The sequence below is a fragment of the Culex pipiens genome, chromosome 3 (assembly GCF_016801865.2).
Source record: "Culex pipiens pallens isolate TS chromosome 3, TS_CPP_V2, whole genome shotgun sequence".
Classification (NCBI taxonomy): domain Eukaryota; kingdom Metazoa; phylum Arthropoda; class Insecta; order Diptera; family Culicidae; genus Culex; species Culex pipiens.
This window is the reverse complement of record NC_068939.1, coordinates 46,360,886-46,385,550: the sequence shown is the minus strand read 5'-3', so window position 1 is coordinate 46,385,550 and position 24,665 is coordinate 46,360,886. Positions and strand designations below refer to the sequence as shown.

The 24,665-nt window shown below is 37.1% G+C and overlaps 1 long non-coding RNA gene across 1 annotated transcript; it reads right to left on the bottom strand.

Moving 5' to 3' along the window:
* Nucleotides 1-265: 265 nt before the first annotated feature.
* On the bottom strand, nt 266-5,212 carry LOC120431552 (uncharacterized). The gene is made up of 4 exons (XR_005607912.2): nt 4,803-5,212; nt 1,320-1,570; nt 1,016-1,261; nt 266-960 (listed from the first exon to the last, which is right to left on the bottom strand). It is a non-coding gene; the product is annotated as an uncharacterized LOC120431552 (long non-coding RNA).
* Between the last annotated feature and the right edge of the window lie 19,453 nt (nt 5,213-24,665).

Here is a 24,665-nt window from a genome sequence, read left to right as displayed (position 1 = left end):
AGTTCCACTTTTCGCCACCAGATGGATTTATTCGATATCCCAGGACACAAACCAAAAATCATCAGAGAATATTTATCGAAAGTCAATTTTTCCTGTTAACACAAATTCAAACTTAATTAATCGAAATTACCAAGAAATCACGATCGATTAAGTTTGATGTTTGGTTTAACAGGACAAATTGGCTGTTTCGATAAATATTCCTCCCAAAAGAGAAAATTACTCATCAAAAAACATACAGCACCTTCTTTTATTAGTTATAATCAATTAACTTATAGTTTAATACAAAGTCACACACAACCTTTTAATGGATCTAAGTTGTTTGGTCATCCCTATGACTATAATTAATCACGAGCTTTTTGGCGACAGTTTCAGATCGCGCAGGATGAGTTTGCGCTTGCAGTCGATCAAGTTTCCGGCGATTTGCGTGTCGGAAAGGGTCTTGAAGTTTGACAGCAATCTTTGCAGATCCGAGCCGGAAATTCTCTCGAGAGCCCTAGCTTTGATGTTGTCGATCATTCCCCCGAATTGGCGTCGGCTTGCACCACCTGAGGGCGCTGGGAGTTGCTTCTACGGACCAGCAACGTTCGCACACGCAAGTTCTTGTGTTCGTAGTTCGTCTGGCCGGCTCGGTCAGGTTTGCAATTGCGGCTGTTGAAGGTCCGACGACGCGATCCGCGGTCAGAAAGGTTGCGTGAGGGGCGATCCGACAGCTGCGCCGCAATTGTTGGTGAAGTGCAGCGGCGATCGTTGCCGGCCAGCACTGAGTCTTCTGAGTAGGCTTCAAGATCGACGCCTGGGTGAAGGACCAACTCGGCGGAAGTCAGGAGACTGTCGACGACAATCGGGCATCGACGTCGGTCAGGCGAGCTTGTATGTCCGGCGCCCCACCATCGAGCTTTTGTCTTGAGCCGGTTGATAGCGGAAACGGTTTCGCCAGGCTCGTAAGCATTTGGAGTTGGACTGTTAAGCAGAAAGATGTTGTTTAAAAAAATACAGGTTCTATGAAGTCACTCACACTTGTTCTTCGGCGCGTCAATGTTCCGGACCGTGTCCGCTTCGGTTCTTGTGCTTCCGGCTGGCAATGTGTGTCAAAATAACGTGATCTTCCGGCAGGTTGACCATCATACTCAAGTTTACGAGTCAAGTTGAGCTCGATTCAACAAACTTGCATGGTGTTTGCGGTCATCACATCCGGAACGATGGCGTCGGAGTATTTTTCCTTGATCCTCGATCGAGCCTTGTACTCCGTGGTGGAATCCTCCTAAAAAATAAAAACAACGTCAGAACGATTGAACTCAACACAACCCTCCCAAACACACCTTTCGAGAGAATCGCCCCACTGCTTCCCAATAATCTGTCCAACGTCGACCGCTTCAAAACGCCGCCTCTTGCGTGAGTACTGCTTGTACGGCATCAGCTGTTTCCGGTGGGTTTGGCAGTTTCGATTGCTTGGTCTCCTCCGTGGTCTCCGGTATGCCCAGGTTTTGCCATGCGGGTTGCCCGAAAACAGGCTCAAATTGCCACTAGTGCTGCCATCATCTTGGTTGATTGGATGATTAAATTTATTTCACTCACAAAAAGAGAAAGTAAAAAGTAAAACCAAAACGTTAGTATTGATGTTTTTTTACATAATGTTTTTTTAGTTTTATTATTTGTTTAAACACTATTAGCATAGAAGCCACTCTGCTTAGTTGGTGGATTTTTTGTAAAAAAAAGTAGCACACAAATGTTTTACAAGCAGAATTGTACGATCAGCCTGAACAAGGTTGAATAAATTTTTTTCAATTCCGTCGTGAAACTACTTACTTTTCCTGTCATTCTTGAACGACGAAATAGCCTACTTTTCTGTACCAAAAATAACAGAATCGAATAGCAAGACTTTTCAAAATAAATGCTGAAAAGTTCTACTTTTCAGCACTGAAATGGGTGCTGAAAAGTTGAACTTTTCAGCACTTGTTTCGAAAAGTAACACTTTTCAACATTTTTTTTATTTAAACGATTTTTTGTCAATAAATACATGAAAATTTGACTTAAAGTTTCACTCAATAGGTGTTTTTCGGAATTGCAAAAAATTTTGTATGGAACTCGTTGCAAAACTAGATTTTTTCAGCACTCTTCGTATTTATCCAACTCGGTGAACCTCGTTGGATAAATGTACGACTCGTGCTGAAAAAATCATCTTTTTGCAACTTGTTGCATAAACTACTATTTCAATCTTTTAAATTGTACAATATTTATTGTTGTTATCGAAAACTTGCTTCATCGTTTAGCGTTGATTTAAAAAATACTAGTTTTTTTTATATATATATATTAGGGTGGGTACGTTTTTCAAAAAGTTCTCGGATTATGTTTTAGTATGGTTCCCCTTGTAGGGCATGCCCATAGGGGCTTTCATGCCAAATATCAGCTCATTTAGTTGTAAACTGATTGCGCGCATCAGGGTTAAAGTTTACATGGGAATTACTATGGGAAATTGGAACTTTTTGTTCAAACGCTCCTACAGGTCTGGGAAAATCACGCGCCAACTTCTGGTATGGTCAGGCCTATGGGGAATGGTCTGGAGAACACTTTTCCCGAAGAGAGCATATGGATTCGTTGTCCCTAGACCTGGCGCATCGGCAAACAATCCGATGTCTCCGGAATCAACGGTTTTTCTTCAAAAAGCATCAAATTTTCCTTAGCATGCTATGAAAGCTTGATGCACACCGCGACGCCATACGTCAGGCAGCTACCACGTGGTTGAAATATTTGCAAAAAAATACAAATTTGCTATGCAAAGATTCTGAATTCGACTAAATAATATCAGGATTACTCAAAATGATCATTTTCTAGTTAAAAGAAGGTTTGCAATTAAATATTCCAGCCGTTTCTCACCCACGTGGTAGCTGCCTGACGTATGGCGTCGCGGTGTGCATCAAGCTTTCATAGCATGCTAAGGAAAATTTGATGCTTTTTGAAGAAAAACCGTTGATTCCGGAGACATCGGATTGTTTGCCGATGCGCCAGGTCTAGGGACAACGAATCCATATGCTCTCTTCGGGAAAAGTGTTCTCCAGACCATTCCCCATAGGCCTGACCATACCAGAAGTTGGCGCGTGATTTTCCCAGACCTGTAGGAGCGTTTGAACAAAAAGTTCCAATTTCCCATAGTAATTCCCATGTAAACTTTAACCCTGATGCGCGCAACCAGTTTACAACCAAATGAGCTGATATTTGGCATGAAAGTCCCTATGGGCATGCCCTACAAGGGGAACCATACTAAAACATAATCCGAGAACTTTTTGAAAAACGTACCCACCCTAATGTATATGAGTATTTAGAGTATTTGGATGAAACTTTGTCCATACATTCTCTATGCCGAAAGAACTCACTTTGCATTATTAGTTTTTCCATACAATTTTGGAGGCTGGGGTATGTAAATGTATGAAATTTTGTATCTATAGAAAAGTTTTTCTGATAGATTTGGTATCTTCGGTAATGTTAAGTTTTCGGAAAAAATAGGTACACGGATTTTTTTCCGACTTTTTGTTTAACTTTTTGTCACTAAAAGCTAAATTTCCAAAACACGTATTTTTTTGTTCTGATTTTTTAGATGTTTCAGAGGACTAAAAAAGACATCAGCTGAGCCATATTACGTGATGGTTTGGAAGATATGATATTTTTTTGAAAAATCGTATTTTTTTTGAAAATATTGAAAATTTGGACCAAAATATTGTTAAAAATCAGCTTTTTAAAATGAATTTTCAATGTTAGAAAATAAAACTTTTGCGAAACTGTCTGATCTTTTCAATAAATATAAAACAACATTTTTAAATGTACGTGAACTTATAATTTTCATAATACATTTTTAAAGAGGATCAGAAACTAAACTTACTTACCAATAATTTTTCTAACTGCAATTTTTTTAAGCAACTTTGTAAAATTATTCTTTTTTCTTTATTTCATAACTTAGAGGAAAAATCCTGCACAAAAATATATGTGGCTCAAAAGATTCAAAAAAGAGTTATTTAAAAAAGGCGTTTTTTAAAGTTTACAATCTTTTGATTTTTGGGTGTTTTAAAATACCCCTGACTCAAGGCGGTTCAAACAAAACCCAAAAATAAAAAAAATATACATAACCTTTCATGAAAAAACTCTAGAAATGTCTTTCAAAACGGATTTATAAAACATCGGTTTTTGCTAGCTACGTTATTATTAATTATCGTACCGTCATCTGGGGTGAATCGGGACTATAGTCTGAATAGGGACAGAAGGTTTTAGAGAATTTAAAAGCTTGAAATTTGGAAACCGATGCACTGTTTTTGTTAAAAAGTGTATGTTAATCCGGAACCAATAAAAAATCACCTCGATTTCCCAATTCACTCCATGTGTCCCGATTCGCCCCAAAGGAGGGTAAATATTTATTTTAAAGAACTGAAACAATATTCGAATCTAGCAAATGATAAAAACAGCCAATCCTGCTCGTTCTAAAGACGTGAGAAAGAACACACTTCACTTCTTCTTTGGTCCATTAACATTGTTTTGCTTGAAATAATACTGGTACTGCTTAAAAGTCCTCTTTGCGTCAAAATTAAACAGTCACAAACGGGAAGAAAAATCACTATTTGTAAACATTTTTTTAGTTGTTTGCCTATGTTTACGTTTAAGTAAACATTCGAACTCATTCTTCACGTCAGTTTCACTCATCCTTAATAAAAGTAGTCAACCTAATTGAGTTTTTTTTTTTTTTTCTAAAAATATTTTAACGCAGGGTCAGAAATTTCACGCTTTTAAACTTTCCAACATTCGCGCACAAAACTTACCTCATTTAGAAAATTGTTTTCATCCCGCTAGTCGGGGTTCAAGATCCACTTTGACCTCGCTCGGGAACCACTTTTTGACACTCACGATCGTGTGGCGAGCACGGAATCACCGGCGGAAACTTTCCCGGTCCGACTACCTTTGATACGCGAAAATAAAGCTGGCAAACCGGGCACAGCCTACTGCGATTAAAGCGAAACGTCAAACTGGCAACGAAGAAGGGCCGGCTATTTTAAAGAGGACGAAGAAGAAATTCTTCGCTTGACAGTACGGTGTGCGCAAATATCACACATACTAGAACATGAACAAAATCGTGTTATTCAGAATGCGTTTGTGTTGGTGATTTTGGAAATCCTTTGAACATCCGATGGTCATAAATTTGAACATCGGATGGGTTAGGGCGATTGAGCATTCGATGGTCACCGGAATTTCTTTGCGTGAAGAATTTCTTGTAAATATTTTGGTCGCTGCAAATATTTTTTGGAGTTTATGTCCTTAAACTCTGTCCAAATACGAGAAAGAGGAGCACAAACATAATTAAAAATAGAAATTACAGACCATGGTTTCAAAATTTGAGTAACAAAAATATTTTAAATGTCAGCTCAGTTGTTTTGCCATCATTAGTTTTCAATATATCTATATTTTGTAGAAGGTTTTTTTCCGACAAAATAAAAAACGCTTTTTGCAGTACTGTACGTCGGAATTTCATAAAAAATCACAATATTTTTAACCCTTACAGTCCGAACGTCTGATGCGAGATACCGAAAAAACCTTAAAAATGCTGTATTTTTGGCCTCTTTTGACCAAATAAGTTCGTTCACCCCTCAAAAGAACCGGACAAATGTCAATTTTCAGAATCTACAAAGAAATCCGGAATCGGACACTTGGCCACGGAGATATTCCGGAACCTAGTGGGGTAGGTTTTTGTCCGTGTATGCAACCCAATCTACAAATCATGATTATTATCATAAGTTCTTCAGAAAAACCATCCCAATTTGCTCTAAGACCTGTTCTGGACATATTAGGCATATTCCTTTGATCCCGGACCTACGGATATGAATTGGCCACCCTTCCGGAACCGACTACACAGGAACGGATGTCGAATTCTTCACCAATTCTAATATGGCTTCCGACATGTCAAACGACACTAATTTTGGATCAGGAAATCAAATTTGACATCCTCAGTACGTTTCAGTGCCATTTGGCCACCCTGCCACCAACCCGGAATATCCGTAACATGGTTCCGGTGGACCAATTACGGTAATTTCACAAGTACACTTTCCGACATGTCAAACAACACTGATTTTTGCTCAGGAACACAAATTTGACATCCTCATTACGAACTGGTGCCATTTGGCCACCCTGCCACCAATCCGGAATATCCGTAACATGGTTCCGGTGGACCAATTACGGTAATTTCACAAGTACACTTTCCGATACGTCAAACAACACTGATTTTTGCTCAGAAACTCAAATTTGACATCTTCATTACGATCTGATGCCATAAGGTCACCCTGCCACCAACCCGGAATATCCGTAACATGGTTCCGGTGGACCAATTACGGTAATTTCACAAGTACACTTTCCGACATGTCAAACAACACTGATTTTTGCTCAGGAACACAAATTTGACATCCTCATTACGAACTGGTGCCATTTGGCCACCCTGCCACCAATCCGGAATATCCGTAACATGGTTCCGGTGGACCAATTACGGTAATTTCACAAGTACACTTTCCGACATGTCAAACAACACTGATTTTTGCTCAGGAACACAAATTTGACATCCTCATTACGAACTGGTGCCATTTGGCCACCCTGCCACCAATCCGGAATATCCGTAACATGGTTCCGGTGGACCAATTACGGTAATTTCACAAGTACACTTTCCGATACGTCAAACAACACTGATTTTTGCTCAGAAACTCAAATTTGACATCTTCATTACGATCTGATGCCATAAGGTCACCCTGCCACCAACCCGGAATATCCGTAACATGGTTCCGGTGGACCAATTACGGTAATTTCACAAGTACACTTTCCGACATGTCAAACAACACTGATTTTTGCTCAGAAACTCAAATTTGACATCTTCATTACGATCTGGTGCCATTTGGCCACCCTGCCACCAACCCGGAATATCCGTAACAAGGTTCCGGTGGACCAATTTCGGTAATTTCACAAGTCTAGAGTTTTTTTTGAAAAGGTCCTATAAACAAAATTTTCAATTTTTGCTTTTTGGGTGTTTTTAGAACCGCCTTGAGTCAGGGGTATTCAAAAACACCCAAAAAGCAAAAAGTGAAAATTTTGTTTATAGGACCTTTTCAAAAAAAACTCGAGAAGTGTACTTTCTGATACGTCAAACAACACTGATTTTTGCTCAGAAACACAAATTTGACATCCTCATTACGAACTGGACCAATTTCGGTAATTTCACATGTACACTTTCTGACATGTCAAACAACACTGATTTTGACTCAGGAATTCAAATTTGATATCCTCAGTACGTTCTGGTGGCATTTGGCCACCCTGCCATCAACCCGGAATATCCGTAACATGGTTCCGGTGGACCAATTTCGGTAATTTCACAAGTGTACTTTCCGATACGTCAAACAACACTGATTTTTGCTCAGGAACTCAAATATGACATCCTCATTACGATCTGCTGCCATTTGGCCACCCTGCAATTAACCCGGAATATCCGTAACATGGTTCCGATGGACCAATTTCGGTAATTTCACAAGCACACTTTCCGACATGACAAACAACACTGATTTTGGCTCAGAAACTCAAATTTGGCATCCTCAGTACGTTTTGGTGCCATTTAGCCACTCTGCCATCAACCCGGAATATCCGTAACACGGTTCCGATGGACCAATTGCGGTAATTTCACAAGTGTACTTTCCGATATGTCAAACAATACTTATTTCAGGAATTCAAATTTGGTATCCCCAGTAAGATCTGGTGCTATTTGGTCACAATGCCATCAACCCGAAATATTCGGAAAATTGGTTCCGATGGACCAATTTCGGTAACTGACAAATCGGAAAGTATCAGAAAATTGGTCCATCAGAATCATGTTATGGATAATCCGGGTTGGTGGCAGGGTGACCTTATGGCACCAGATCGTACTGAACATGTTAAATTTGAGTTCCTGGGCCAAAATCAGTGTTGTTCGATACATCGGAAAGTGTACTTGTGAAATTACCGAAATTGGTCCATCGGAACCATGTTACGGATATTCCGGGTTGATGGCAGGGTGGCTAAATGGCACCAGATCATAATGAAGATGTCATATTTGTGTTCCTGAGCAAAAATCTGTGTTGTTTGACGTATCGGAAAGTACACTTGTGAAATTACCGAAATTGGTCCTCCGAAACCTTGTCACGGATATTCCGGGTTGGTGGCAGGGTGGCCAAATGGCACCAGATCGTAATGAAGATGTCAAATTTGAGTTCCTAAGCAAAAATCAGTGTTGTTTGACATGTCGGAAGGTGTACTTGTGAAATTACCGAAATTGGTCCATCGGAACCATGTCACAGATATTCCGGGTTGGTGGCAGGGTGGCCAATAGGCACCAGATCGTAATGAAGATGTCAAATTTGAGTTCCCAAGCAAAAATCAGTGTTGTTTGACATGTCGGAAAGTGTACTTGTGAAATTACCGTAATTGGTCCATCGGAACCATGTTACGGATATCCCGGGTTGGTGGCAAGGTGGCCAAATGGCAGCAGATCGTAATGAAGATGTCAAATTTGAGTTCCTGAGCAAAAATCTGTGTTGTTTGACGTATCGGAAAGTACACTTGTGAAATTACCGAAATTGGTCCATCGGAACCATGTCACGGATATTCAGGGTTGGTGGCAGGGTGGCCAATAGGCACCAGATCGTAATAAAGATGTCAAATTTGAGTTCCTGAGCAAAAATCAGTGTTGTTTGACATGTCGGAAAGTGTACTTGTGAAATTACCGTAATTGGTCCACCGGAACCATGTCACGGATATTCCGGGTTGGTGGCAGGGTGGCCAAATGGCACCAGATCGTAATGAAGATGTCAAATTTGAGTTCCTAAGCAAAAATCAGTGTTGTTTGACATGTCGGAAGGTGTACTTGTGAAATTACCGAAATTGGTCCACCGGAACCATGTTACGGATATTCCGGGTTGGTGGCAGGGTGGCCAAATGGCACCAGTTCGTAATGAGGATGTCAAATTTGAGTTCCTGAGCAAAAATCAGTGTTGTTTGACATGTCGGAAAGTGTACTTGTGAAATTACCGAAATTGGTCCATCGGAACCATGTCACGGATATTCAGGGTTGATGGCAGGGTGGCTAAATGGCACCAGATCATAATGAAGATGTCATATTTGTGTTCCTGAGCAAAAATCTGTGTTGTTTGACTATCGGAAAGTACACTTGTGAAATTACCGAAATTGGTCCATCGGAACCATGTCACGGATATTCAGGGTTGGTGGCAGGGTGGCCAATAGGCACCAGATCGTAATAAAGATGTCAAATTTGAGTTCCTGAGCAAAAATCAGTGTTGTTTGACATGTCGGAAAGTGTACTTGTGAAATTACCGTAATTGGTCCACCGGAACCATGTTACGGATATTCCGGGTTGGTGGCAGGGTGGCCAAATGCCACCAGATCGTAATGAAGATGTCAAATTTGAGTTTCTGAGCAAAAATCAGTGTTGTTTGACATGTCGGAAAGTGTACTTGTGAAATTACCGAAATTGGTCCATCGGAACCATGTCACGGATATTCCGGGTTGGTGGCAGGGTGGCCAAATGGCACCAGTTCGTAATGAGGATGTCAAATTTGTGTTCATGAGCAAAAATCAGTGTGGTTTGACATGTCGGAAAGTGTACTTGTGAAATTACCGTAATTGGTCCACCGGAACCATGTTACGGATATTCCGGGTTGGTGGCAGGGTGGCCAAATGGCACCGGAACGTACTGAGGATGTCAAATTTGATTTCCTGATCCAAAATTAGTGTCGTTTGACATGTCGGAAGCCATATTAGAATTGGTGAAGAATTCGACATCCGTTCCTGTGTAGTCGGTTCCGGAAGGGTGGCCAATTCATATCCGTAGGTCCGGGATCAAAGGAATATGCCTAATATGTCCAGAACAGGTCTTGGAGCAAATTGAGATGGTTTTTCTGAAGAATTTATGATAATAATCATGATTTGTAGATTGGGTTGCATACCCGGACAAAAACCTACCCCACTAGGTTCCGGAATATCTCCGTGGCCAAGTGTCCAATTCCGGATTTCTTTGTAGATTCTGAAAATAGACATTTGTCCGGTTCTTTTGAGGAGTGAACGAACTTATTTGGTCAAAAGAGGCCAAAGATACAGCATTTATAAGGTTTTTTCGGTATCTCGCATCAGACGTTCGGACTGTAAGGGTTAAACGAACCTTAACATGCTAAATATGACTGGTAAGCAATTTTCTACGAAATCGACCGAATTCGACCATTTTTATTTTTTTGGATTTGGCTCAAACTTATCACTTATCACCAAAGAAGCCAATTCAAAGGTCCTTGGTTCGATTCCCGTTGTCGACACTTTTTGTTTTTTTGTTTTGACGGATAAACTTTTTTTTGCGAATGAACCTCGAGAGAATAGTTCTCTCGCCCATCTCGAGCTGTGTTCTCTGTGTCCGTAAATGGTACCACTATTCTCTCGGAGAAACGCTTCCCAGTTTTGGGTGTGACTTTTCAAGGATTTTTTTTAATGATTTGGTGTCTTCGGCAAAGTTGTAGGTAGTGATGAGGACTATTTTGAAAAAAAATAGGTACACGGAAAAAGTGTATTTTTTAATTAACTATTTTTCACAAAAAATAAATATCCCAAAATCCGTATTTTTTAATTTTTGTACATGTCTTAGGGAACAAAACCCCGCATCTTTAAAGGACCAAAATTTTGCCGACGAGTTATGATTTTTTTAAATAGTGGTTTTTGTAAAAAAATGGAAATCTTGCTCTTATTTTTAACCTGACATTTTAATCGAATATGCACACGAAAATTACTGAAGAATTTTTTTGATTACGTGCATCGTTTTCAAAATATAGCCATTCAATTTTTAATTTTGTCTGAAAAATACCGGCTGTATGATTTTTAAGAATGTTCATGATTGTTCATTCCTGATTTTTTTAAAGGTTCTGAAAAATTGCTATTAAATTGTCTTAAAGACATTGAAAATTGGACCACTGATTAAACATGAAAATTAAACAGGAAAATTTATTATTTGTAAGTCTCTCCCAAACAACCCTCAAACAAATTTCGAATGTCGATATCTCAGCAAATAAAGTTCGGTTATTCAAAGTTAAAAAATGAATCTATCCTGAAATTTTTCGATCTTTTTGAAACAAAAATATTTCATTTTTTTTAATCAAGACTTACATTTCAAAAGGGCCAAACATTCAATATTGCGCCCTTTTGATATGAAAACGGGCCATATTTAAAAAAATCTGTTAGGTACTATTCGATTGCAAATTCAATTTTAAATCAAAAAATTGGGTCGTGCAAAATTTATGTATGCATTTATTTTTCCAAAAATCACTATTTTTCAAAAATTTATAACTAGACGGTACAAGTTTTGACCATACTTTATTATGGCTCAAAAGTCGCGGATTTTTTTTCTCTTAAACAAATCTTGAAAATAAAAAAAGTAAATTATGAAATTGAGTTTCGGTTAAAAAAATTGACTTAAAAAATTGAAAAATCTTTTTTCCGTTTACCTATTTTTTTTTTAAATACTTCGAAACATTTTCTACAACTTTGTTGAAGACACCAAATTGGTCTGTAAAATGGACGCAATATTGAATATTTGTCTTAGTTTGAAAATTTTGAAAATATTGTTTTCGAAAAGATCGGAAAATTTCACGAATGTTTCATGTTTTAACATTGAAAATCGGACCATTAGTTACTGAGATATCGACATTAGAAAATGGTGGGTTGTTTGGTTTTTTTTCCAAAAGTGGCCAAAAATGTGCACCAATTTAAATAAAAAGTAAAACTGCGACTATTTTCAAAAGAGTTTCCTAAAAATGGCTTTAACTTGAAAACGGAGCACTTTATCAAAATGTTACTTATGTACTTTTTGATTGCAAGTTTGACTTTAAAACATATTTTGATTTTTTTGCAAATAGCATTGATTCAAAAATTAATAACTCGTTCAATGATTTTTTGCACAACCTGGAAATTTCTGAAAAGTTGGCATTTGATGTCCTGTAAAACATATAAAAAAATATAAATAGTGTTTTATTGAAAATCAAGTTTAAGTGACAAAAATTTAAATTAAAAATCATCAATTTTTTTTACCGTGTATCATTTTTTTCAGTGTAGTCCTTATCCATACCTACAACTCTGCCCAAGACACCAAATCGATTAAAAAGTTCCTTCACAAGATACAGAATTTTGAATTTTCATACAGCTGCCAAATTTTTAATGGAAAATTATATGGACAAACTAATGATACAAAATGGCTTCTTTGGGCATGCCGAAAGAACCATAAATGTTTCAGCCGGATTAAAAAAATATAAAAATTAAAATTAAAAAAAAGATCGATTCCGTAGAGAACTGCTCTTTAGTAATAATAGCCCTTGAATTGGAATGGTCGAATCTATGCATCTTTGGTTAATTTTGGAAATGAGGACCCATTGCACAAAATATATTGGATATTAAAAATAACAAAAAAAAATAATAAGATCAGTTTTCAATTTTAATTGGTGTCAGTTAGTTGCACTAATCAAGATAAAAATGTGGCATTTAGTTTCAAGCTATTTTAGCAAAAAACCTACTGAAAAGCTAGAAAACATTTCTAAGTAAAAGGCATCATTATCATTTTAAAAGGAAGAAACCACACACAGTTGCAAGCAGCTAGCAGTTCATCTAGCTGGAATGCTTGTCCGTGAGTGCAGTGCATTCAATTCATTCTGCGAAACTTCTGGATTCCCACGTGGGATAGCATGATGCAGTTGCAGTTTTTTTTTCTAGTGGGACAAACTCGGTCATGATGGATAGTCTCGACTGCATGCGATCCTTCATCCAGTGAACACATGCTCACTTGCTGGGGTCAAGTGGGAATTTTTGGACTGCTTTGCTTTTAAATATCCCAAATTGATATCGGACATAAATTTTAAATTCGAGCTTGAGAATGTTGGAAAGAAAAATATTTTCTTTCTTTTATATTTTGTGACTAAAATTGACAATTTACCCCACAAACACAGAAAAGGGTGTCCTGCCATAAAAAAAAACTTCCAGGAAATTGTGTTGCATCACGGCCGTGTGACACGTCACGGCAGGGCTCACCTGTTTGACAAAGGGAAAGCGAAGGTCCTTTGAAATCGCAATGCTGTGTGCATTCAGTGTGCAACTTGTGCCCGAGGAGCGTGTAATTTGTAACGTTTTTTTTCTCTTCTTCATTCATTCAATCTTTTGTAAAGTGCCGAAGCGTTACAGTTGTACAGGTGGAAGCCGCTCCCAGTGTCAGTTATGGTTGAACGATGCTGGGACCGGCAGGAGGTGACACCTGAATGGACTCGATTTGTGACTCGTGTCGAGGTGGGGAAATTGTAAATGATGTTTTTTTTGAAGTGCTTTTTTGCTTATCTGATATTAGATTTCAAGAACAGTAATATGAAAAGATTGAAAACACATTTTTTGTAGAAAATTAACCTCTTTTTATGTTATTTTACATCAATTTATTTTGAAGTTGTGAAATTTTCAATGTTTAATAATTTCACTTTTCTGAAGAAATGTTTCATTTCTACAATTTTGCATGATTTCGTAACATTTCTTTTATGAAGATGTTAAATTTAAACACAACAATGTTGATTGTATTCCGAAAACCAATATTTGCAACTCAATTGATTGCTTTTCATTCTCTTTTATTGACATCACAAACATGCAGCAGTACTTGGAACACAACCTGAGTTTCGATTGTTATTTAACAAACGCAAATTGCTCCCACCAAAACTAATTATCGTTCTTTCGGCACCCCTCCGCAGAGTTCGTGATTCGACACTAATTGTAATTAAAATTCATATCGCCACCAAAATTTTAATTATTATTTCAGTCGTCTGACATAAAAAGGTGTGTCTGCACTGCCGGATGGCTCTCCCTCGATGATTTTATCTGCAAAGTTTTTTTTTCCCTCGACGCCAGCAGAAACTTTTCAACCGAATTGTAGAGAAATATTGCATTCACCTATAATTTTTTCAGTCGCAAACCAATTGAAAAACCATGAAAATTCAGCAACCACAATACTTTTCAAGCTTCAAAAACAGAAAAGCAAAAGCTCTCCCTGGCAAGCTTTTGCCTCCCAAATTTTCCTCCACAATGACTTCTCATTGTCATGGAAGTTTTCCTCTCCCAGTTCTTTAAGCTTATTTTTATTTTCCGACTTTTTTTTCCTAGTCACAAGTGGTGGCACTCTGCCAAAAAAAAAGAACAGGAAAAAAACTCGCAGGATAAATAAATTTGCCAGGATTTTTCCGGCCCCACAAAGCTAGGCGAAAACGTGAGCTTAAGTTGAAGAAAATATTTTCACTGGATTGTGCAAATGTTTTTGTTTTGCTTTCCTGGAGTACAATTTTTCTCCCTCTCCTCGAATGAAAATCGTCTTTTGAAATATTCATCGGATCAGGACGTGACCGGCCCCGGGTAGGCGGAAATTGGCAAGGAAACCCGTGAAACATTGGACAACGGCCAGAACATTGTTTCCGCAGTGGTGACTTTTTGGGGAGAACTTTACGTTCAAGTTCATGGCGATTGTCAAGTTTGTTGACTGGGCAATTTTCGTTCGCCCTCGGAGATTTACGGAACAGAAAGTTTTTGAAATAAATTTTGAATGATTTCAGTTTAGCATTTTTTGCAAAAAGCAAAAAGCAAAAAGCAAAAAGCAAAAAGCAAAAAGCAAAAAGCAAAAAGCAAAAAGCAAAAAGCAAAAAGCAAAAAGCAAAAAGCAAAAAGCAAAAAGCAAAAAGCAAAAAGCAAAAAGCAAAAAGCAAAAAGCAAAAAGCAAAAAGCAAAAAGCAAAAGCAAAAAGCAAAAAGCAAAAAGCAAAAAGCAAAAAGCAAAAAGCAAAAAGCAAAAAGCAAAAAGCAAAAAGCAAAAAGCAAAAAGCAAAAAGCAAAAAGCAAAAAGCAAAAAGCAAAAAGCAAAAAGCAAAAAGCAAAAAGCAAAAAGCAAAAAGCAAAAAGCAAAAAGCAAAAGGCAAAAAGCAAAAAGCAAAAAGCAAAAAGCAAAAAGCAAAAAGCAAAAAGCAAAAAGCAAAAAGCAAAAAGCAAAAAGCAAAAAGCAAAAAGCAAAAAGCAAAAAGCAAAAAGCAAAAAGCAAAAAGCAAAAAGCAAAAAGCAAAAAGCAAAAAGCAAAAAGCAAAAAGAAAAAAGCAAAAAGCAAAAAGCAAAAAGCAAAAAGCAAAAAGCAAAAAGCAAAAAGCAAAAAGCAAAAAGCAAAAAGCAAAAAGCAAAAAGCAAAAAGCAAAAAGCAAAAAGCAAAAAGCAAAAAGCAAAAAGCAAAAGCAAAAAGCAAAAAGCAAAAAGCAAAAAGCAAAAAGCAAAAAGCAAAAAAAGCAAAAAGCAAAAAGCAAAAAGCAAAAAGCAAAAAGCAAAAAGCAAAAAGCAAAAAGCAAAAAAGCAAAAAGCAAAAAGCAAAAAGCAAAAAGCAAAAAGCAAAAAGCAAAAAGCAAAAAGCAAAAAGCAAAAAGCAAAAAGCAAAAAGCAAAAAGCAAAAAGCAAAAAGCAAAAAGCAAAAAGCAAAAAGCAAAAAGCAAAAAGCAAAAAGCAAAAAGCAAAAAGCAAAAAGCAAAAAGCAAAAAGCAAAAAGCAAAAAGCAAAAAGCAAAAAGCAAAAAGCAAAAGCAAAAAGCAAAAAGCAAAAAGCAAAAAGCAAAAAGCAAAAAGCAAAAAGCAAAAAGCAAAAAGCAAAAAGCAAAAAGCAAAAAGCAAAAAGCAAAAAGCAAAAAGCAAAAAGCAAAAAGCAAAAAGCAAAAAGCAAAAAGCAAAAAGCAAAAAGCAAAAAGCAAAAAGCAAAAAGCAAAAAGCAAAAAGCAAAAAGCAAAAAGCAAAAAGCAAAAAGCAAAAAGCAAAAAGCAAAAAGCAAAAAGCAAAAAGCAAAAAGCAAAAAGCAAAAAGCAAAAAGCAAAAAGCAAAAAGCAAAAAGCAAAAAGCAAAAAGCAAAAAGCAAAAAGCAAAAAGCAAAAAGCAAAAAGCAAAAAGCAAAAAGCAAGAGACAAGAGACAAGAGACAAGAGACAAGAGACAAGAGACAAGAGACAAGAGACAAGAGACAAGAGACAAGAGACAAGAGACAAGAGACAAGAGACAAGAGACAAGAGACAAGAGACAAGAGACAAGAGACAAGAGACAAGAGACAAGAGACAAGAGACAAGAGACAAGAGACAAGAGACAAGAGACAAGAGACAAGAGACAAGAGACAAGAGACAAGAGACAAGAGACAAGAGACAAGAGACAAGAGACAAGAGACAAGAGACAAGAGACAAGAGACAAGAGACAAGAGACAAGAGACAAGAGACAAGAGACAAGAGACAAGAGACAAGAGACAAGAGACAAGAGACAAGAGACAAGAGACAAGAGACAAGAGACAAGAGACAAGAGACAAGAGACAAGAGACAAGAGACAAGAGACAAGAGACAAGAGACAAGAGACAAGAGACAAGAGACAAGAGACAAGAGACAAGAGACAAGAGACAAGTGACAAGAGACAAGAGACAAGAGACAAGAGACAAGAGACAAGAGACAAGAGACAAGAGACAAGAGACAAGAGACAAGAGACAAGAGACAAGAGACAAGAGACAAGAGACAAGAGACAAGAGACAAGAGACAAGAGACAAGAGACAAGAGACAAGAGACAAGAGACAAGAGACAAGAGACAAGAGACAAGAGACAAGAGACAAGAGACAAGAGACAAGAGACAAGAGACAAGAGACAAGAGACAAGAGACAAGAGACAAGAGACAAGAGACAAGTATTATTGTGAATAAAGAATTCAAATCCTTTGATCTACATTTCGGATTTTTCGGATTTGATCCTAGTATATTAAGCTTTAATTTTGAGTACTAATACAATCTTAACAAATATTTACTTTTCATATTTTTCATAATGAAAGTTATTTGCCTTCTATTAGTTTGAATTCATTTTCAAACCCCACCCTGTTTCCTCCGAATTTCCTCGAATATCTCACCAGCTCCATTCCCTGCTCAAAATCCAAAATCCTGAACAACGTCACACTTGTCGAGCCAACCCTTGTTTCCAGTGTAGTGGGGGTCAAAAGATCACAACACATCAATCTGAACACGTTGCATCGTAGGCAGAGGCAGAGGCTCTACCTTCCAGCGAATCTGCACAAAGGTGAAAACCGAACGGAACCGAACCGCCAGGATCCTCCATTATTCATGGCCCGACGAGCAACAAATAGTCCGTCATGTTGTCCGCCTGATGTGGTTGTGTAGGTGCACAGTAAAAACATGAAAAGTACAAATATTTTAAAAAAAGTAAAATTTAAAAGTTGACCAATACAAATTTAGCTTAAAAGTATAATTTTTTTTAACATTTTCATATATTGATTTCTTACTGTGTTTGTGGTGAAGAGGAAGAAAATTTCGAGCCGTCAAGACATCGGTTCAGCTCAGTTTTGTGATAAGAGGAGAAGGTTGGAGGGAAGAAGATATGTTTGAAATGTCCCGAAGGTATTCATCCACGTGTGTTAATCCCTTTGTGTGTTTGTTGAAGGGATTGCACGTGTTGGTTTGGAAATCTTTTGGTTCCGGTTCTTGTGAAGAATTGATGTGCCAAGTCAATGTCAGACTTTTTTTTGTTGAAAAGTGTGAAACATCTTCAAGGCAAAAATAATGTTTAGCAAACACAAAATCTTCCAAGCACAATCCATTCACACCTGATTATGTACATTAAAATTAGCTAACCAGAACGTGTCACGTTTTATGCGATGTGAGCTGTGATTTGATATCTTCTCTTCAAGTAATGTCATGTCCTTTCATCGAGTATCACAAGTTAAACATAAGATAAGGAATAATAAGGATGTGCTGTTTTGTAGGCTCTTTCGGTCGCCATAATCGTGCTGCGTGATCTCATTTCATGGGATTATGCTGTCCGGAAATGTATTAGGGGGCCCTTCTAGACGTGGGGGTTTGGATAGATATTGATGATAAGTGATTCGTATCGGGGTTTCATCGCAGTAATGATTCTTTTAAGGGTCAATCTTCGTCAAGTCGAGTGAAGTCGGGGGAAAAGATGCCCAACTGCTATTAATTTTTACGAAACTTTGATCATTGAGGTAATTTTGCAAATATGAGTGCGAAATTGGGGCACACATTCGAAATTTGATGATGGGAAAGTGGTGCTGACTTTCCCTTTTTTATTAAATTTTAATAGAATATTTTTTCCCCGTAAGAAACTATTATTTGTATTTTTTGATTCGGTTCAAACTTTGTGGGGTTCTGCTCTATAATCAACGAATCTATTTTGTGTCATTGGTTCACTCATGCAAGGCTTCATACAATTTTCACATTTGAAGAATTTTTCTGATCGATATGGTGTCTTGGGCAAAGTTGTAGGTTGATGAGGACTGCTTAGAAAGTATAGGTACACGGGGGACCTAAAAACATTAATTTTCTTGTTTCTTTTTCTTTTATTCACTGTATTTTAACAACCAGAGGTCTTATCTTGAATGTCTTCAAGGCAATTTAATTGGAATTTTTTTGAACGTTTCGAAAATGAATCACTTTTCAAAAAAAACAAAAAAGGGGTTTTTTCAGTTGAAATTAACCTTTAACTGGCTTTATTTTGGAAACGGCCCACTTTTTAGAAAATATCTGTAAATTACTTTTCGCAAAAGAAAATCGCTCCCGAACTTCTCAAAGAAAATCAATCTGTTGATGTTTTTTTGTGAATTTCCTTGTTAGCATCACTTAAAATTATTTCGCTTTGTTTACACTCATTGCCCAACTACAAAAGTGACCGTTCATTTTTTCGACCTGTGACGTTACACATGCAAGTGTAGTAGTGAAAAAGATGATCCGCCGAATAATCAAGATGATGATTTTTTTAGATTCCTTTTACCGATCTTTCGTGCGCGAGAGAAGAGAGTCATGCTCCTTTTGGATTTTTTCTCTTGATGAACGTCCAAAGATTTTCTTTTGATGATGATTATTCCATCGCTGAATGGCATCATTAGTGCAGTGCCTATGAGGACGCGCAGTCCTGTTTTTTCGTGTTATTTTCGTCTCTTTTGTGTTGCTGTTTGTGTGCATGGGGTGATTGGTCTTCTTCTTCTTCTTTTTTAATTTTTTTTTAGTTCGCGCGTACGTTGGCCGATGAGTTTTTTTGTTACCTTTATATAGTTTTTGAGATTTAAGATTATTTAAAAAATCCGCGAGAAAGTAGTGGAAGTTCCTTGAATTTTTGATAGAAGGCTTCGCGTCGTCGTGTATATGTTGAATTTCATTTCGTTTTGAAAGCCCTTCCCATAGCATCGTTGCTCGGATGGCACGCCGACGGTAAGAAGTAAAAAATTACGGGATTGAGTTTAAAATTAAGTTCTTCTAGCGTCGAAGATCAGAAAGCAACGATTCACACTCGGTCATATTATCTACCGCCGCCGGTTTAGTTCGTTTATGTTATTGTTTTAATTTCATTACAATCGGTTACGTGGTGTCCTCTTTTCTTGTAGTTCAAATTTGTTGATTGTAAAAATGTATTCCAACGGGCAGTTTAAGTATTAACTCATCAAACTTTCCATTTTATGAAGAATAACTTTTTTTTTAATTTACTCGCGTTATCGTATAAACAGTAAAAATATACTGATAAGTCCAGCCCATAGCAATACTGCTCGGTTGGCACGCGTTCGACTAAAAAAACTTTTTAAATAATCAATTATGTATCTTTCCGCAGCCGGCTGCCTGAGATTTTTAAAATTTCAACAGATAAACAAATTTCTTATGGTCGCATCACCTACCGCAGTGAATCCTGACCCCATACCCATCTTACTAACCCCTCAAAACTCATGTGATACTTTGTCGGAGACGCAGTCGATTTGGCGGTCCCATCACTCAAGTATCGGACTAACATTCCCATCCACTTCCCCGTGTCTTACCACTGGTCGTGGCCGGCGTCGGTATTGATCAGCATGATAGGGATCTTTGAAAATTGCGAAGGGGTGATGATTGGTTCCTACTTTTCATCTGTGGTCCACGGAGCAATTTTTGGGGGTCCTGGTCAATAACGAAGTAGCAGCTACGGGTAGACACCAATGCTATGCTATGCTAATATCTGTAAATTACTTTTCGATTTATAAAGAAAAACTGTCATTAAAAACTAAAGCCAAAACTTGTTTTTTAAATCATAACTTCACAGCAAAAAATCGGATGGTAAAATCGCATGCTAAAGCATGCACATCACCTTCGTCAAAATAAACACTTAATATTACACATTGCATGTACATTTTTTGCAAACACAAAAAAAAGTTGCAACCGACGGGATTCAAACCCAGCACCAACAGTAAGGACTGGCGCCTTAGCCCACTCGGCCATCAGACCAATGAAAAGCTGTAAGGATAAACGCATATATGAACTTGACATTTCGGTCAAGTAGGTTTCCCATACTGATGGGCTACATATTTCAGAGTGTAAAATCACATTAAATTGCATAAAATAATGCAATTTTTATTTTACACCCAGGCCTTTTACACGCAGCTGGATTACTACTTTTTTAGCTGTGTTGTCGGAATTTTTTTTTCGTCAACAAAAAAAGTCCAATATTTAGCTGTTGAATTCTAAATGCAATTAGACCGATTCAAAAAAAAGTTCAAATATGGAACTTGAGTAAAATTTTCAGATTATTTGATTAAGTTTATTTTCGCAATTATGAATGATGAGCAGTTCTCTATGAAATCAGTCTTTTTTATATTATTTTTTTGTATTTTTTGATCCGGCTGAAACTTTTTTGGTGCCTTCGGTTTGCCCAAAGAAGTCATTTTTCATCATTAGTTTGTCCATATAATTTTCCATACAAATTTGGCAGCTGTCCATACAAAAATGATGTATGAAGATACAATACTTATTTTTTTTTTCAAGAAATCGAAATGTTGGTCGCACAAATTTTTAACTTCATTTTTAGATGTAAAATCAAATTTGCAATCAAAAAGTACTTTAGAGAAATTTTGATTAAGTTCACCGTTTTCAAGTTAAAGCCATTTTTCGATAACTTTTGAAAAAATAGTAGCAGTTTTTATTTTTTTTAAATCAGTGCACATGTTTGAGTATTTTTGAAAATCTGAGCAAATTCTCTATATTTTGCATTTTTGAATTTTGTTGAAACGACCCTTAGTTGCTAAGATATTGCCATGCAAAGGCTTAAAAACAGGAAAATTGATGTTTTCTAAGTCTCACCCAAACAACCCATCATTTTTGAACGTCGATATCTCAGCATTAATCATTAATCTGACCATTAATGGTCAGATTTTCTATGTTAAAATATGAATCATTCGTGAAATTTTTCGATCTTTTCAAAAAAATATTTTCAAAATTTTTAATTCAAGACTAACATTTCAAAAGGACGTGTTCTTGAATGTTTGGCCCTTTTGAAATGTTAGTCGTGATTTAAAAATCTTGAAAATATTTTACATCTCAACAACAAAATATAGAGAATTTTCTCAGCTTTTCAAAAGTATTTTTTTTGAAAAGTATGCAAAATCGTGAATGAAATTCACGAATGCGAGAACCACGAAGGAATATATTCACGTTTATAGCGCAAATGCACCATTAGGGTGTAATATGAAAATCGATTTTCCAGCACAGCAATTTTTCAGTTCCTTTTGGGGTCCTAAACAACTCCCCAAAGTTTGAGAACGATTGGTTCAGTCCTCACATTGCGCAAAGCGATTCAATTTTCCATATAAATTTGTATGGGAAAAACCATTTTTTTTTATTTTGATATTTATAAAATCCACGTTTCACGCTGTACTAAAACCGGATTCATATTCGGATGCTCTGAAATGTGCTCTACAACTTTCCCGAAGAGAGTATGGTGCTAGCTTGTCGCTGAAAGAAGATACAGCGTCCTCAAAACTCGTCTAAAACGTGATTTTCGATCAAAAAACACGTTTTAGACGAGTTTTGAGGACGCTGTATCTTCTTTCAGCGACAAGCTAGCACCATACTCTCTTCGGGAAAGTTGTAGAGCACATTCCAGAGCATCCGAATATGAATCCGGTTTTAGTACAGCGTGAAACGTGGATTTTATAAATATCAAAATCCAAAAAAAATGTTTTTCCCATACAAATTTATATGGAAAATTGAATCGCTTTGCGCAATGTGAGGACTAAACCAATCGTTCCCAAACTTTGGGGAGTTGTTTAGGACCCCAAAAGGAACTGAAAAATTGCTGTGCTCGCTAAATTTGGACAACTTTATTTTTTTCCATGCAACCATATTACACCCTAATGCACCATACTCATGAATAAATTCCTTCGTGGTTCTCACATTCGTGAACTTAATTCACGACTACGAGAATTGATTTTTTTGGTGTAATTTAAAAAAAATAAAAACTACTGCTATTTAAAAAAAAGTTTTCTAAAAATGGCTTTAACTTGAAAACGGTTACCTTTACCAAAATTTCTCTGAAGTACTTTTTGATTGAAAATTTGATTTAACATCTAAAAATTAAGTTGAAAATTTTTGCGACCAATATTTCGATTTTTCGTAAAAATTAGTATTGATTCAAAAATTCATAACTCGGTCAAAGATTTTTTGCACAACCTGTAAATTTCTGAAAAGTTGGCATTTTATGTCCCCTAAGACATATCAAAAAATGAAGAAAAAAAGTGCTTTTTTGCAAATCAAGTTTAAGTGACAAAACATTAAATTAAAAATCACCAACCTACAACTTTGCCGAAGACACCAAATCGATAAAAAAATTCCTTCAAAAGATATAGATTTTTGAATTTTCATGCATCATTTTTGTATGAACAACTGGCAAATCTGTATGGAAATTTATATGGACAAACTTATGATGCAAAATGGCTTCTTTGGGCATACCGAAGGCACAAAATAGTTTCAGTCGAATTAAAAAATACAAAAAAAAACACAACACAATTTTTTTACATAAAAGATATAATATTGCCATGATTTTTTTACTGTGTACATCTTGAACTTATATGTGAATTCAACACAATGTTGTTTGAATTTAGTACACACAATCAACATATCGTCAGCTGTGTGTTATCTTGTAACATAGACCATTTTGGTAGAAAATGAGTTAATGATGACGTTTTGCTATACTTAACTAACACTACACGATGCTTTGACCCGATTTTGGAAATTCGCTTCCGTTTCCCGGATATCGCAATACACACTTGTGACATAGACCAATTTATCATCAAAATGGTTGTGCACACTTGTGATACGTCATACATGTTGTTGGAAAATGTGGAAATTTTTTCTTGTTTTTCACAAATTTATGTACACACATACTTTCTAAAGGCAATGCAACCTTTTGTTTATAAAAATATACTGATTAAGTCGATTAAACCATTGATTTGAGCTTATTTTAGTTTGTATGGGAATTCTGTACACACTTGTGACACGTAGTACAATTTTACTTTCGAAACACACTTGTGACACGTGCTTTTCAGATTTTTGTTTAGATAATTTACTGTATCTTTTAACTGGTGTAACCAAATTAGTTGAAACTTGGAGCGTTTGTTAACCGATAGTATACGAACCGATTGCTTTAAAATGTTTGACTCTATCATTCATAGTTTTGAAATAATTTACCAACAATCTTTAAAATCTGCTCCCAACGAGAAAGTTAAGTACACAGAATTTGAAATGATGAATATGAACGAAAAATCAAAGTCGCTCGAGGCGGGGTTCGATCCTCCGTCCTTTGGGTTGGTAAGCAAAAATGCTAACCATTAGGCCATGACGACTTGGTAAGCTTGGACTGGAATTAGGACTACTGTTACAGAGAGCGAGTTGTGGCGCTATAACCACGGCAAATAGTGTCCAGGGCATTCGTGGAAATACAATGTCCCATCCCAGAGGGTCCCGGAGTACCAAACCTTCTTAGCATGGTGCTCCCAACGAATACAACCAAATCTCGGAGCGTATGGTGGTGTTTCCCCACGCTTCTTCCTCCCCTGTCGATTCAGAATTGTGTTGTTGTTCGAACACTCTGTGCTCAAACTCAACCCAATTACGGATCATCTCTGCGATACGGCTTTACGCAGTAGGCCTGGCCGCTTTAACGCTTGTGATGTTTCAATGCATTCCGATGCAATGGTGCACTACAAATGTTAATAAATGACAAGAAGAGTGCTAGGCGTCATCTAACCTAAGGCACTCTCCAGGATCCCTTCGAAAGATTGGCTGCGCTAGGGTCTGATTAGATTAGATTAGATTAGAATTTACCAACAATCTTTAAAATCGATTTTCTCGAAAAGTACTAAATGGTCGTTGTCACAAGATAGCACACAACAGACGATATCCTAAGTTGAATTTTGTTTACTCATTCAGTTTAAATGTATTCAGAAATTAAAAATAACCTCAATCCAACACATGTTGTCACCAGCAGATCCAATTCCCAGCGGAGTTTGCATCCTTAAACGAGTCCTTCCCTTGCTGATGATAACACACCCACACCAAAGTGTGTTCAGTGTTCCTGTTGCAGATCAGCAGCAAAAGACAATGCACCTCCACCAGCACCACCAAAGTACGACTTTGGCACGGAAAATTTGCATAATGGCTGGTGTCTGTTTCCGTTTCCCCGGTCTCCGCGCGTTCCAGTCGATGATGTTTGCAAAAGGCCATTACTGCTGCTGTCGTTG